Source organism: Entelurus aequoreus, linkage group LG02 (genome assembly GCF_033978785.1).
Source record: "Entelurus aequoreus isolate RoL-2023_Sb linkage group LG02, RoL_Eaeq_v1.1, whole genome shotgun sequence".
Classification (NCBI taxonomy): Eukaryota; Metazoa; Chordata; class Actinopteri; order Syngnathiformes; family Syngnathidae; genus Entelurus; species Entelurus aequoreus.
In genome coordinates, this window is record NC_084732.1 from 51,989,650 (window position 1) to 52,004,690 (window position 15,041).

The following is a 15,041-nucleotide window of genomic DNA, read 5'->3' on the forward strand; positions in this document are numbered from 1 at the left end:
ATATCCATGTTAAGAAACTCAGCTTCGCCATGATGTCTTGTTAGTAAACACAGACACGCCCCCCCCCCCCCCCCCACACACACACACACCCACACACAGCGCGGCCATACTTGCCAACCCTCCCGAATTTTCCGGGAGACTCCCGAATTTCAGTGCCTCTCCCAAAAATCTCCCGGGACAACCATTCTCCCGAATTTCTCCCGATTTCCAGCCGGACCTGATTGAGGACAGCCTGTCGTCACGTCCGCTTTTCCTCCATATAAACAGCGTGCCAGCCCAGTCACGTTATAACATCAACGGCTTTTGGAGCTCGGAGCGGAATATTAAAAATGCCTGACTGAATTTGTGGCATTTTGTGATGTTTTGACGGTATTTTCACAAACCCTTGCGGATTGTAAATACAATTGGATATGGTTTAATGGATACAGTAAAACACAATTCAGCATATAAAGTCAACTTGTTTTTCCACTTCACTGGTATTTTAAGTAATCCTTGGAACTTTTTGTAATCCTGGTGGAAGGTTTTGAGTGCAATGAAACGTTGTGTGCGTCGAACTCCCAAAGCAAGGTGGCTGCGGCCTTCGTCGGCGGAAGTAGCACGTAGCACAAGCCACTCATAGCAAGCAAGCTAGCAGCGCCCAGACAAGCCTCCCTCGCAAAGCTTTGGTCCAAAACGTCTGGGTCGATCAGCAGGCTTCCAGAACCTTCTCGTAACCACTTTCCTTGGTTAGTTTCTCACTTGGTTTCAAACTAGAGTGTTTGTGCTTAGATATAATGCAACGCCGACGTCCTAACATCTTTGCCCTTCCCACTTCTCCCTCGAAACTCTTTCCACTTTCCTATTCCCTGTCCCAAGTCCCCCCCCCTCTTTCTCCCTGATAATCACAATTGACACCTTGTAATGACTAGGGTAAGACCCGATGAGAGGCAAGAAATACAATAATATAAAAATGTTGCATCATCTTCAATACACTTTAAACACAATTCAAACCAAATAATGTCACAAACGTTTTCCCACATTTTGGTATAATTCTATACCTCTGAATTTGTTACGACCTGTTAGTCCAGGCCATTCTTTGTTTTAGTTGTTGGGTGTTTTTCCTGTGTTTTTGGCTTCAATTTCTGTTTTACGCTCTTTTTTTGGTTTCACTTCCTGTTTTGTTTGTATTCTGTTTGCCCTAGGTTAACTCTTTTTCTGAGCGCTTCCCTCCTCTCCTGCGGATTGTTTGGGTTGAATGTCTTACCAGGGCTATTTTATCCTGTCTCTTTTTTTTGGTTGTGGGATCATTCCAAATATTTGGCGCCTTGGTATTCATAGGAACTTTCATAGTTTGTGGCATTTTTCACTTCTTGTTTTACATTTATTTCTTCTTAGCTCTCTTTAGTTATTTTCCTCGCAGAGTTTCCTTGTGCTTACTTAGAGCATATCCTTGTTGCACTCTACCTTAGATTTCTGGACCTTTAACATTAAATACCCATTTACCTGGACATTGCTTGCTGTGTGCTTTTTGGGGTCACAACCTCCGCTACAAAGAGCATTCCTAACAGAATAATCTCACCAATTAAGGAAGTGTTTCTCGCTACTGACGAGAAACAAAAGATTTTTGCGGAGATCAAAGCGACCACACACACGTCATGGTTTTTCCAGGAGGATGAGGAAGTCGAGGACGAGGAGATCATCTCTCCCGAGGGTGTTGAGGCGTGGAACTGGCTAATGTCCAGAATAATGGATGCCGAGAGCTGGCATCTCTCCCCAGAGGTTGAGTAATAGACCCGGACTCGATGCATGAGAAAGTCCTTCCCTGCAATCTTCCCATGTGAATTTTCATCACCTGAGACATAGATGGCTGCTTCTCTGTCACCACTTCAGCCCGAGTCAGGTATGTTGGACACACACCTGGCATCTGAGTCACATGCGGTGGAGGACGCGGCGTCTGGACCCACGGCATACACAGGATTTAGAGGCACCTTCATACATCCATTTTCTTTAATTTCTTTGTCTTCAAATGGACAAAACCCCGCCAAAATGAAATCCACCCCCACCCCCAACCCGGCCAACCCTACCTGCCCCCCCCCCCTCTCCAACTCTGCCTCTCCCCCTTCACCTGGATGAAGATCAATAAGCCTCTCTCTCTCTCTCTCCCTTCTCTCCCTTCTGCTCTCCAACTTCAATAACAACCAACAACTTTTCTGGACAATTCCAATACACAGCGGACTCTGATGCTCTTTTTGGTTCCAGTGGACTACACATCATCCACCTTAATGTGAACAGCCTGTCTGGAACTAAACTCAACCAAATCAGAGAAATGTTCCTCAACACGAAGATAAAAATCCTGTGTTTCTCTGAAACCAAATTTGATCAAAGTATTTCTGACTCAGAGATAGAAATAGAAAACTTTTCGGTTATCGGAAAGGACAGGAATAAACACGGTGGGGGCGTTTGTATGTATATTCACCAAGATATTGAATACATAACTCGCACTGATCTTAACCACAATGACCTGGAATCTGTGTGAGCGGAAATCAAATTTAAAAACGCTAAGCCGGTACTAAGAGGGACTGTTTACAGACCCCCTAATCAGAGTGATTTCTATGGGGCTCTGGAGGAGTGCTTGGCTGGGGCAGACAACGTGGAGAAAATTATAACTGGGGATCTGAACACAGATATTCAACGCAGAGATGCGCCTGTCTTCAGATCCTACAGCAAGTTTTGTAATCTACACGTTCTTTCCCAGCTAATAGCACTACATACAAGGGTGTGTGATTCCACCCAATCAACCATAGATCTCATTCTCACTTCAGACCGGCCTAAAATAAAAAATAGTGGGGTCATGATCTGTGGTCTTAGCGACCACTATCTAACCTTCTGCACCCGCAAAATAGCTAAACCCAAAGCCAATGGCCACATAACAGCCCAATCCAGATCCCTTAAAAAATACTCCAGTGATAATTTCAATTTAAAATTAGATGAGTGGGACTGGTCCCCTGTGCTCACAAGCAACCTGGTCGATGTTGCTTGGGATCGCTTCAAAACAGCGTTCCTAAAGATACTAAATGACATGGCTCCCGTGAAAACAGTCAGGATCAAAGCCCGCTCGGAACCATGGATGAATCCGGACCTATTAGCTGCCATAAAAGACAGAGACGGAAAATACTCCGAATACCAAAAGTGTAAAACAGAAGTAAATAAACAACCCAATAATATCAACCTCATATCACTCCTTTCAACTCTCAAAAAGCAATGCAATAAATTAAGAAATAAGTCAACCAACCTGACTAAATCCTTAAAAAAAAATTACATTAACGACAAAATAGAAGAAAACACAAATAAGCCACGTGAGCTCTGGAAAATTCTCAACAACCAGCATCCTGGCTGCAGCCAGAAACTTAAAACCAGACTCACCAACATCAGCATCAAGGAGGGTGACTCCCTCATTACAGACAAAATGGAGGTAGCAAACAGACGTAACACCTTTTTCACCAGCATAGCCGCAACTCTTGTCAACAAGCTGTCCCACCACTCTGGTCGCTTTGGTGTAGAACACTTTAAAGCCTTCTACAGAAAGCTAGGAGTATCCAACAATGATTTCAAATTAGAAATGGTCAAAGCTGATGAGGTGTTTAAAAAATTGAGCGTGCTCCACCCAAACAAGGCCACCGGCCTTGATAATATTCCCTCCAGATTCCTCAGGGACTCTGCCTCCATCAGTGCCCCGATCATCATGCACATAATGAACCTATCAATTACACAAGGCCAAGTACCAAAATATTTTAAGATAGCAATAGTAACTCCCCTCTTTAAAAAAGGAAGCAAATTGGAACCTGGCAACTACCGACCTGTTTCTATTCTCAGTTCCATTTCGAAAGTAATGGAGAAAATAGCTTATGAACAGGTCGATAGTTACCTTGCCGCTAATAAACTCATGTCATCTCAGTGGCCTAGTGGTTAGAGTGTCCGCCCTGAGATCAGTAGGTTGGAGTTCAAATCCCAGCCGAGTCATACCAAAGACTATAAAAATGGGACCCATAACCTCCCTGCTTGGCACTCAGCAACAAAGGGTTGGAGTTGGGGGTTAAATCACCAAAATGATTCCCGGGCGCGGCGCCACTGCTGCCCACTGCTCCCCAAGGGGATGGGACAAATGCAGAGGACAAATTTCACCACATCTAGTGTGTGTGTGACAATCATTGGTACTTTAATCTTTAATTTAATGTACAAATTCCAATCCGGCCTCAGAACTAACCACTCCACTGACACATGCCTTCTCAACCTAATGTGTATTATATTTATTCATGAGAGCATTTTTGTTGTAAATTGTGAGGTGTGTGTGTTAAAATCATGGTTGTTTTTACAAATGATGACAGATGTGAACAAAAGCATGTATTGTCTTTGTGTGATGATGTAAATGAGGTGTGGTTGTATTGTATATTAAGTATGTGTCCATGAAAGGGCATTTTATGACTTTTTTCTTAATACTTGTGTATGTTTTTATTGTCATAATTTTATTGCATGATTTTTGTATCCCTTTAATTTAGGTAGCCAGGGACTGCAGATGGAAATTAGCTATTTAGCTATAATCTGGTACAGAACATATCTGTCTTTGAGCTTAATGTTTCTGTACATTGTCCCTTCAAATAAAGACTAAACTAAACTATCTGACCGACCACATCAAACATGAGGTGGACGCGGGCAAAGTCTGCGGCATGGTCATGCTGGACCTTCAGAATGCCTTTGACACCGTTAACCACGCTATACTGTTGGATAAACTCAGAGCAATCGGATTTAACAAAACCTCATGGAGCTGGATGCAATCTTACTTGGAGGGGAGGGAGCAGGTGGTAGAGGTGAACTGCACCATGCCCCCCCCCCCCCCGCCCCCCCTCTCAGTGAGCTGTGAAGTCCCTCAAGGCACTATATTGGGGCCTTTACTGTGCCTAATATACATAAACGACTTGTCATCGGCATGCGACTGTGAATTGTTCTTGTTTGCGGATGACTCGGCCTTGCTGGTATCAGACAGGGACAAGTCACAGGTGGAGAAAATCCTCAGTGCTGAACTCTGTAGAACTTGCACCTGGCTCGCTGACAACAAGCTATCCATACACTTGGGTAAAACGGAATCCATCCTATTTGGGTCCCACATCAACCTTAAGAAAGTCAATGACTTCACTATAAAAGTGGGTGACATTGTTATCACCAGGAAAGATGAGGTCACCTACCTAGGTTCCATTCTAGAGGCTAATCTTTCCTGTTATAAAATGGCAACCAAGGTAATCAAAAAGGTCAACCAACAAACAAGATTTCTCTACAGAATCTCCTCTCTGGTCAACAAAAGCACCATGAGGATTCTGGCGGGAACTCTCGTTCAACCCTTTTTCGATTACGCATGCACCTCCTGGTACCCTAACACCTCCAAAACCCTCAAATCTAAACTCCAAACATCCCAGAACAAGCTGGTCAGGTTGCTTCTGGACCTCCACCCCAAAACCCACCTCACTCCTACCCACTTCTCCAAAGTGGGTTTGGCTCAGGGTGGAGGACAGAGTAAAACAACTTGCACTGAGCCTAGTCTATAAAATCCGCCACACCTCCCTGATACCGAAGTACATGTCAAACTACTTCCTTACAGTCTTCAAACGTGTGGCCATAGTGGCCATAAACAGTTAGTTTCTACAGCAGTTGTGCTCAAAGTGCGGCACAGGGGCCATCTATGGCTCGTGACTCGTTTGTCATTGACCCTAAGCACATTACAAAAAACACCAGCAAAAATTGAGAAAACAGCAAAAAGTACAAGGAGAAAAAAGCCTTGATTTAAAACCAAAAGCTTTGTCTTTAAAAAACAAACTGTTAAACAAAATGTTTAATAATGCTATATATTTATTATTTTACTAACCTCTGTGCCACCGTGCTGCCTAGGGGCGTGCATCTCTACCGTAAATGGCGATCTGATATGAATCTAGATACATGGGTTGCAATCCGATTCACTGATGATACATTTTAAAACTTTGAGATTCGATGCGATTTGATGCAGATGGAATCTTTGCATGGTGAAAAAAATGTTTGTGTATCATTTATCAGGTCAGAACAATGTCATGTCTTTATTTTTGAACAGACACTGACAAAACAGACAGTTCCTGTATTAATTATGAAGAAATAGTAGAACTAATAACTTCAGTACATTGCAATGCATAAAATAAAAAAATGTAAACAAAAATGTTTTCGAAAAGCTACCAAGTAATTACTGTTGTTTGCCCAAGTAGCAACAATTAAATACACAGATAAGGTTTCATGAATGAAGATGTTGACTTGGTGGTCGCGTCTGCAACTGGCTGCAGTAGTAGCAGATGTTTTACACACAGCTTTATGGCGACAAGTAGTCATCATATTTGCAAAAAAACAAATCACCCGATACGTAGAAGTCATTAGGGAAATGTTTGACTCTGTATTTTAGAGTTAGTTTGGTAATTTGAGGTGGCCCTGTGTCCTGGATGCAAGCACAGAAATGGTCCCAGAAGGGTGCACCGTGCAGGGCTACCTTGTGTAGAGTGCTGGCCCCTGGCCGGCACGGCTCCATGGAGGTGAGTGTTTGTCCAGTGCACGGTGAAAATGATTCCCCCTTTTCTTCTCCCCAATGACAGCATCTCATTCACATCGAGGCATGATTTATAATATATGGATACCAGCTAAGCGGTGTTGCAGATGCAGCAGTTCAATATGTCAATAGATGCATAAGCTAATTAGCGCTTTGTGATTACGGCGCCGCTAAAATAGTTTATCCGCGTTGGCGCTTATAATAGCATTATTGGTAATACCTGGTTAATATTCAAGTCACGACTAGTCAATAGAGTATTATTGGCGTTTTTTTTTTTACTTCTTGCTGTATATAATGACTTAGAATGCATTAAAAAAAGAAAAACCTGTGTTCTTGTCTTGCATAGGCATTGTGAATGATAGGCAACATTCCAAAAAGGTGCTGATTATATTGATGTATAAATTATACAGTATATCATTATTATATCTCCTTTAAAAATTGTATTGTGACATAATTTATTTTGCATCTGTCAGAATTATTCCAGGCCATCATTGCTGCTCCTTTTAGTCGTGTAAAATTAATAATTATTCTTAACTCAAATAGCTCTGACAACTTTGGAATTTTTAACTTAACTGTACACGTTTTCTGAAGTTAAACTTCAGATTATCTGTTCACTTAACTCAGATTTATGAGTTATGATTTAAAGTGGGTGTGAGTTAACCTGACTCTCGCCAGATCCTTGTAGTTTGCTGAGCTCCACACAAGGATCTGGGCTCGAGAGCAATGCAAACTCCTTCAAAATAGCAAAAAAATAATGAACCAATCAGGATCGCCGGGCAGGATTTCATAGATGTGACGTAGCGCCGAAGCGACTGATTCAAACAACAATGGAGCGAGGAGTCGTGTGCTGACATATTTTCTTTGTACAAACAACATCGATCGTCTATTGACATTGTTGCGTTGTTTCAGTAAAAGTTCTCTAACTTTTCGCTCTGTCGTTATCCAATATGTCGGCTGTTCTGTTTTGGATTTCGCAGCGTCGCTCTCATCAGCGTCACAGGTTGATTTTGATGTGAGTGGTTGAAGTAGCAAATCATTCAAGATAACAGACAAGTGGTTTATCCAATCACATACAAAGATTTTTTTCCAAGGCCCCACCTTCTGAAATACATCTCCTATTGAGAAGTCCCAAATCCTTGTGTGGAGCTCAGCGAATTCTAAGGATCTGGCGAGAGTCATGTTAAGTGTGAGTATATTTTTGGAGCAACTTTGACTCCTGAACAAAGAAAACTTTACTTCGATGCTTATGAGGCCCACACGACACAAGAAGAACTTTGTTGTTCTGCTGCCATTATTTGGCTCAGGTAGTACTCATTGTTTTGTACAGGTTTATTTATTCAGGAAATGATTCTAAAAATACATCAGTTGAAACAGGGAAAAAGTGAAAAGTTAATTTGCAGATTGCACTTTTAAATGTGTTGTACTCTCAATATTTACAGCTCCTAGAAGTTGCTGTTACCAGTTTTCCACTGTATACTGTATTATTTGAGGCCAGAACTTTGTATGCAACATACACATCCAGGGCAAGGAGAAGGTCCCATATTAGATACTGAAGTACAACAGTTCCATGATTCTGTGATTGAGACTGTCCTTTCACTCGAAAATGGAGAGGTCATAAAGCATCATTTAACATTTTTATTTCTCTGCATGTTAAATGGCCAAGTGTGAGCGCCGAAGTCTTCAGGTTAGCCCGCGAGACGTCACAAGTTTAGTAAGAGGCTTCGCCCGCTGTGTTTTTGGCCTAAATGGATTACTCTAGTTTGAATTGGGAAGTTTTTGCAGCCCTCACGTAGAGGTCAATTGAATGACTAGATACGACCACAAGTTTTTATGCAAGTACCACCAGCACAGCATCAATATATATAACTCAATCGGAACAACTATCCCCACTTATGGTGTACATTAACTATAACCAACAAATACATTCAACACATGGTCGCACATAACCCACATCCTGCTCATTGAACTTAGTGGACATAATAAAACACATATATATAATTTTAAATTACACATTTATAAATCCATTAGAGTCCATGATGGGTAATACCTGTATATGCAAAACACTCTCTCCACACTTCCCCATGTTTGGCGCATTTTAGCTGCTTGATATTTCTGGTTGATTACAAATCTTTACATTACGATACAATGTAATGCATCACATTTTTCTAGTTGTTTCATTACAGCGCGTCCGAAATGGAGCAGAGCTTATTTAATCCTACCCCTTTTCATATCACCGCAGTTTTATCCCATTTCCTTGTTCTCTGTTTGTAACAGAACAGTGAAGTAATAAAAAAAATTAAAATAAATATACTATAAGTAAGTGAATAAATATTGAATACATAAATTATCATTATCTCATTTAAAATTAAAAAAAGGTTCAAGATGTTCGTCATAATTTGTCTTCTTTGTACTTTGTGAACACTTGAAAAGAAAAAAAATGTTTCTGGATCTAAATCCTTATTTAATACTAATTCCAGACTATTGTGGTTTATGCTGCTGAAGGTTTTTAGTTCCATACATTTCTGGTCAGTAATCTTTTGTGTTTCCCTATTTATGTCTAGATGAAGTGTAGATGAATGTGCATCTGAGTACAAATCTTCCTGTTCAGTAATCCTTTGGGGATGGTTGTAATTTTGTAGTTCAATATCAATGTTTATTCACACTCCATTACACAAGAGACACAAGATGGTGCCCCCCGTGGCTGACGTCTTTGCGTCGTCCTCCCGACAACAACTACGTTTTTTTATTTATTATAGTCCTAATTTGCATCCTAAATGCAAAGTTTTTGCACGCAACAGTGAGATATAACAGATGCACTTCTGGACATCGGAAAAGCTCACCATGAGCTCACTTATAGTCTGACGGACTTCAACTTTCTGCTATGACGAGACCCCGCTAACCACAGCCAGACCAAAACAACAACAACAAGGCGGCAGGGCAAGAGAGCGGGGCTATATGCTAGGCTAAAGGCTAGAGCTACATGACCACCACTACCTAGCCTGCTGCTAGCTAATGTGCGCTCGCTCGACAACAAGCTGGATGAGCTAAGAACCAGGATTACATCCCAGCGTGAACTGAGAGAATGCTGTGCTCTTATTTTCACGAAAACCTGGCTTTCAGACAGCATCCCAGACTCTGCTATCCAGATAGCAACGTACTCGTGCTACCGTGGCTTGGCTTCAAGAAAGGCTAGAGGCGGCGGCGTCTGTGTTTACGTGACTAACAGCTGGTGCTCGGACGTACAGGTGGTTGAAAGACACTGCTCGGACAACATTGAGTTTTTGATGGTGAAATGCAGACCCTTTTACCTGCCAAAGGAGTTCAGTGCAGTGTTTATACTGTCTGTTTACATCCCGCCATGGGCGGACTCCACAACAGCTGCTGCATGACGTCATCAGCAAACAAGAGACCGCACACCTCGATGCTGTGTTCACGGTAGCTGGGGATTTTAACCACCGCAACCTAAAGAGTTTCCTCCCGAAATACCATCAGTATGTGAACTTTCCTACGAGGGAGAAAAACACTCTGGACCAAGTACACTTCAACGTGAAGGGAGCCTACAAGGCTGTACCCAGACCACACTTTGGACTATCTGATCACATCTCAGCTTTTCTATATCCAGCGTACAGACAGCGCCTCAAGCAAGCCCCCCCCGCCCCCGCCCCCCCAGTGAGTAAAACTGTTAAAGTGTGGAATGAAGACACTGAACTAGTGCTTCAGGACTGCTTTGGGAGTACAAACTGGGACATGTTCAAAACTGCTGCTCAGAGGGATGACGGTACTGTGGCCATAGAGGAATATGCTTCCAGTGTAACTGGCTACATCAGCACATGTGTGGAAAACATTGTTCCCACAAAACAATACAAGATATACCCAAACCAAAAACCCTGGATTAACTGTGATGTTCGGTCCAAGCTACATGCCCGCTCCACAGCATCTGTCTCAGGCAACGCTGATGACTACAAACAGGCGTAAATCCATCAGCGAGGCCAAGGGACAATACAGACTAAAGCTGGAGGTATTCTACTCCACCACAGATTCCCAGCACATGTGGCAAGGCCTGCAACACATCACAGACTACAAGCAGGGGAGCAGAGGGGTCACAAACAGCCAATGCTCACTGCCAGATGAGCTGAATGAGTTCTACCCCCGCTTCGAGGTCCTCAACACCAACCAACAGAGAGGGGTTCTGACCACGGAGCGCACGCAGGACCCACCACTCACTGTGACAACAGCAGAGGTACGTACAGTTCTGAGGAGAACAAACCCATGGAAGGCAGCCGGCCCAGACAACATCCCTGGCCAGACCCTCAGGGTGTGTTCATCAGAGCTGGCTGACGTACTTGCTGACATATACAACTTGTCACTAGCACAAGCTGTTGTGCCCACCTGCTTCAAGATCACCACCATCGTGCCCCTGCCAAAGTAAAACACTGTGACCTGTCTGAATGACTATCACCCTGTTTCACTGACCCCAATAGTGATGAAGTGATTCGAGAGGATAGTCATGTCACACATCAAGAACACCATCCCAGACACACTGGACCCTCTACAGTTTGCCTACCGGTAGAACCGGTCCACTGAGGATGCAGTCAACACCGTTATCCACACCACCCTCACCCACTTAGAGGGCAAGGACACCTTTGCCAGGCCATTCATTGACTACAGCTCTGCTTTTAACACGGTCATCCCACAAAAACTCACTGCACTGTAAATGGGACAAAACAAACAACATGTTTACTTGACCCAATTCCTGGGAAACTTATCAAGGAGCTATTTGTATTATTAGATCCATCAGTGTTAAATATTATAAACGTATCACTTTCCTCTGGCACTGTTCCCCCAACATTCCAAAAAGCGGTTATTCATCCTCTACTCAAAAGACCTAACCTCGATCCTGACCTCATGGTAAACTACCGGCCGGTGTCCCACCTTCCGTTTATCTCGAAAATCCTCGAAAAAATTGTCGCACAGTAGCTAAATGAACACTTAGCGTCTAACAATCTCTGTGAACCTTTTCAATCCGGTTTCAGGGCAAATCACTCTACGGAGACAGCCCTCGCAAAAATGACTAATGATCTATTGCTAACGATGGATTCTGATGCGTCATCTATGTTGCTGCTTCTTGATCTTAGCGCCGCTTTCGATACTGTTGATCATAATATTTTATTAGAGCGTATCAAAACGCGTATTGGGATGTCAGACTTAGCCTTGTCTTGGTTTAACTCTTATCTTACTGACAAGATGCAGTGTGTCTCCCATAACAATGTGACCTCGGACTATGTTAAGGTAACGTGCGGAGTTCCCCAGGGTTCGGTTCTTGGCCCTGCACTCTTTAGTATTTACATGCTGCCGCTAGGTGACATCATACGCAAATACGGTGTTAGCTTTCACTGTTATGCTGATGACACTTGTTGGAAGCATATCCATATTTAAGTGTTACTTCTTTCTAAACTCCTATAGTCATATAAAGAATAGCTAGTATTCTTCCTTCTTTTGAGTCTCATAGTAAGGTGTTGGCCTTCTAGATTGGAATGTGTCAGAGTAGAGATAACTCGGAGTAGTCTAAACAAAGAGAGTGGGGGCGAGGGACAGACGGAAGATCACAGGACTTCCGGGGGGTTTGAGCTACACCGAGCTAGACCGATCTGGACCGGGCTAGGGAATGCTTGGGTGCTGGGTTCGTCTCAGGTTTGTCCTCTAAGCTTTGAGAATAAACTACAAAATACCAACTATTGCCTGGAGATTGAATATAAACATCAGCGTATTGCCATAAAAATAATCTGGGAGAGACTAGCAATTTGAATTCCCCATTGGAGGAATGCTGGTCGACACAACAATTTGGGGGCTCGTCCGGGATGGCACGCTGTTGATTGATGTCTTCTTGCAATCTTCTGGACAGACTCAATTGGCCAATTCAAGGTAAGCAGAACCTTTCTTTTTAGATAAAATCTGCATTAGGAGTCTGTCCTGAAGTCTGTAAGTAAAACACTGTTTTGTAATCCCAGGCACAGATTGGCGATTTTGATAGATTGCTTGCATTTTTGCCGAGCCTGCCATTGCATTAAAATTGTAAATAAGTGTTCAACTCAGGCCATTGTGTCTCGATTACCGTGACGGGCAGTTTCATTGACGAGTGAACTAATAGTTGGGTGTAGCTTACCCTGGGAATTTGGTTGTCCCTTAATGAGTTCGGGCTGCAAGATCCCAGTGAGATAAGACACTAAAACGTAATGAAGCGGGATCAAAGATCCCAGTGAGATAAGACACTGAAACGTAAGGAAGCGGGTTCAAAGATCCCAGTGATATAAGACACTGAAACGTAAGGAAGCGGTTTGAAAGATCCCAGTGAGATAAGACACTAAAACGTAAAGAAATAGACACATGGCCTTGGAGTGTGACAGACAGGAATGTGATGGCGGTCGGGGAAAAATGTGATTAATCATTACTGTGTAATGATCAATTGAATGGACGGTTGTCGACAATGGAACTAGCAGGTAGAGAACAAAAAAAAAAGGAGAACGTTCCTTGAAAGGGTTAAGAGGGAGTTTACAATACTCGAAAAGTCGTGAACTCAAACGTCTGGTAAAATAAAATAAAAAAATAAAATAAAAAAGTAACTGGAAGTTTTATGGTAAAGTGAAACGCAGAGAGTGTGCTGCTGAGTGTGAGTGTGTGTGAGCGGGAGTGCTTACGCGTGCTCGTGTGTGTGTGTGCTGCTGAGTGTGAGTGTGTGTGTGCGGGAGTGCTTACGCGTGCTCGTGTGTGTGTGTGCTGCTGAGTGTGTGTGTGTGTGTGTGTGCGGGAGTGCTTACGCGTGCTCGTGTGTGTATGTGCTGCTGAGTGTGAGTGTGTGTGTGCGGGAGTGCTTACGCGTGCTTGTGTGTGTGTGTGCTGCTGAGTGTGTGGGTGTGTGTGTGCGGGAGTGCTTAAAAGTGCTCGTGTGTGTGTGTGCTGCTGAGTGTGTGTGTGTGTGTGTGTGTGTGTGTGTGTGTGTGTGTGCGCGCGCTGGTGAAAATGGAACACTCAGGGAGAGAATTTAAGAGTTTGGCGTATGATAAAAGTAAACGGGGATTACGTGGAAAAACGAAATGCAGCAAAAGAAACGATGATTAATGACAGAATGAACTGATTGGTTTTTTGTCTGCCGCGCATGCGCAAGACAATTCAAACGACCCGCCCAGACTTTGACTAGGACACCGCCCCCTACTCCAGTGACAAGAGAAGGAGGTATTAACACGCCCCCTCTAAGATTAATCCTGCCTCCGAAAATTAACCCCTTGTACACGTCTGACCATTTTCTCCGGCAGACATTTTTGACACATGACATTAACCCTTTGGACATAATACAATATAAGTCTCTTGCCGATGCATACATGCAAGCCATTGTTGACCTTGCTTTCCCACCTGTACCTCCGGGAGGGAACCTTTGGCCAAACACTTTGGACAAAGTTAACCCTGATATACAAGGTGCCAAAAACAATATATGGCAGGACATTTTATTCATCCCATGCAAAATAGGGCTAATGACAGAGCAACAAGGAAACGACTACTTAAATTACAGATCGCTGAAGATAAAAGGTTAAAAGAACCAAAAGGTCAAAGATCAGCTAGGGTATATTCAGCAGTGGGTGACCTTGCTTTTGAGTTCCAACAGGTGGAGGAAAGAATCCTCAACAGACAACACGATGCTTCAAAGCCGGTCTGGGGTAGACACTGTTTCGGCTGTGACCAGCCTGGTCACTGGAGTCGTGACTGTCCGAACATTCCCGAACAGGAAAGGTTTGCCAACAAACGAACACGAAGGCGTGTAAGAGGACGCCCACATCAGGAGCCGCAGCAGGAAGTACCGACAGGACCCCTGCTGGACATGAGTGTCAACGGACAATTTTATCAGCCACCCATTCGATTCTGAATGCAGAGGTACCAAAAAAAACGGTGTGCTTCCTCTTTAAAGGTCGAAGGCTTCGCTGGGGTCACAAGAAGGTTACCTGTCACCAAACCACTTCCGGTTCAGATTGCTGGACCTCCTTTACAGACTGTACCCTGAAATTCAAATCGCAAAGATGGAACATTACTGGTGTTACCTGACGGCTGAACCACCCAGCTGCGACACCACTACCAAGACTACTCCATGAGCTCATACCACAGCCTGAAACAACAGGAATGGCTGACATCCAACTGCTCTAACGGTGAAAACCCTGACTGACTGAGATGCTTCCGTGTGTTCTGCCACCCGACTCGCCACATGTTATGATTATTTATATATGTTGGAACTCAAGGTGTGGCTGCTCATGTTGACCTATCTTTGCAACAGCTAGCATGGTATAAGATGGACACAATAGTGTCCCACATTGTTCCCTTGCTCTATGTCTCGCCTACAAAACCAAAGAACTTAGGTCCAATGATAAGACACGGCGTAGCTGCCAAACATTACACCGACACCCAA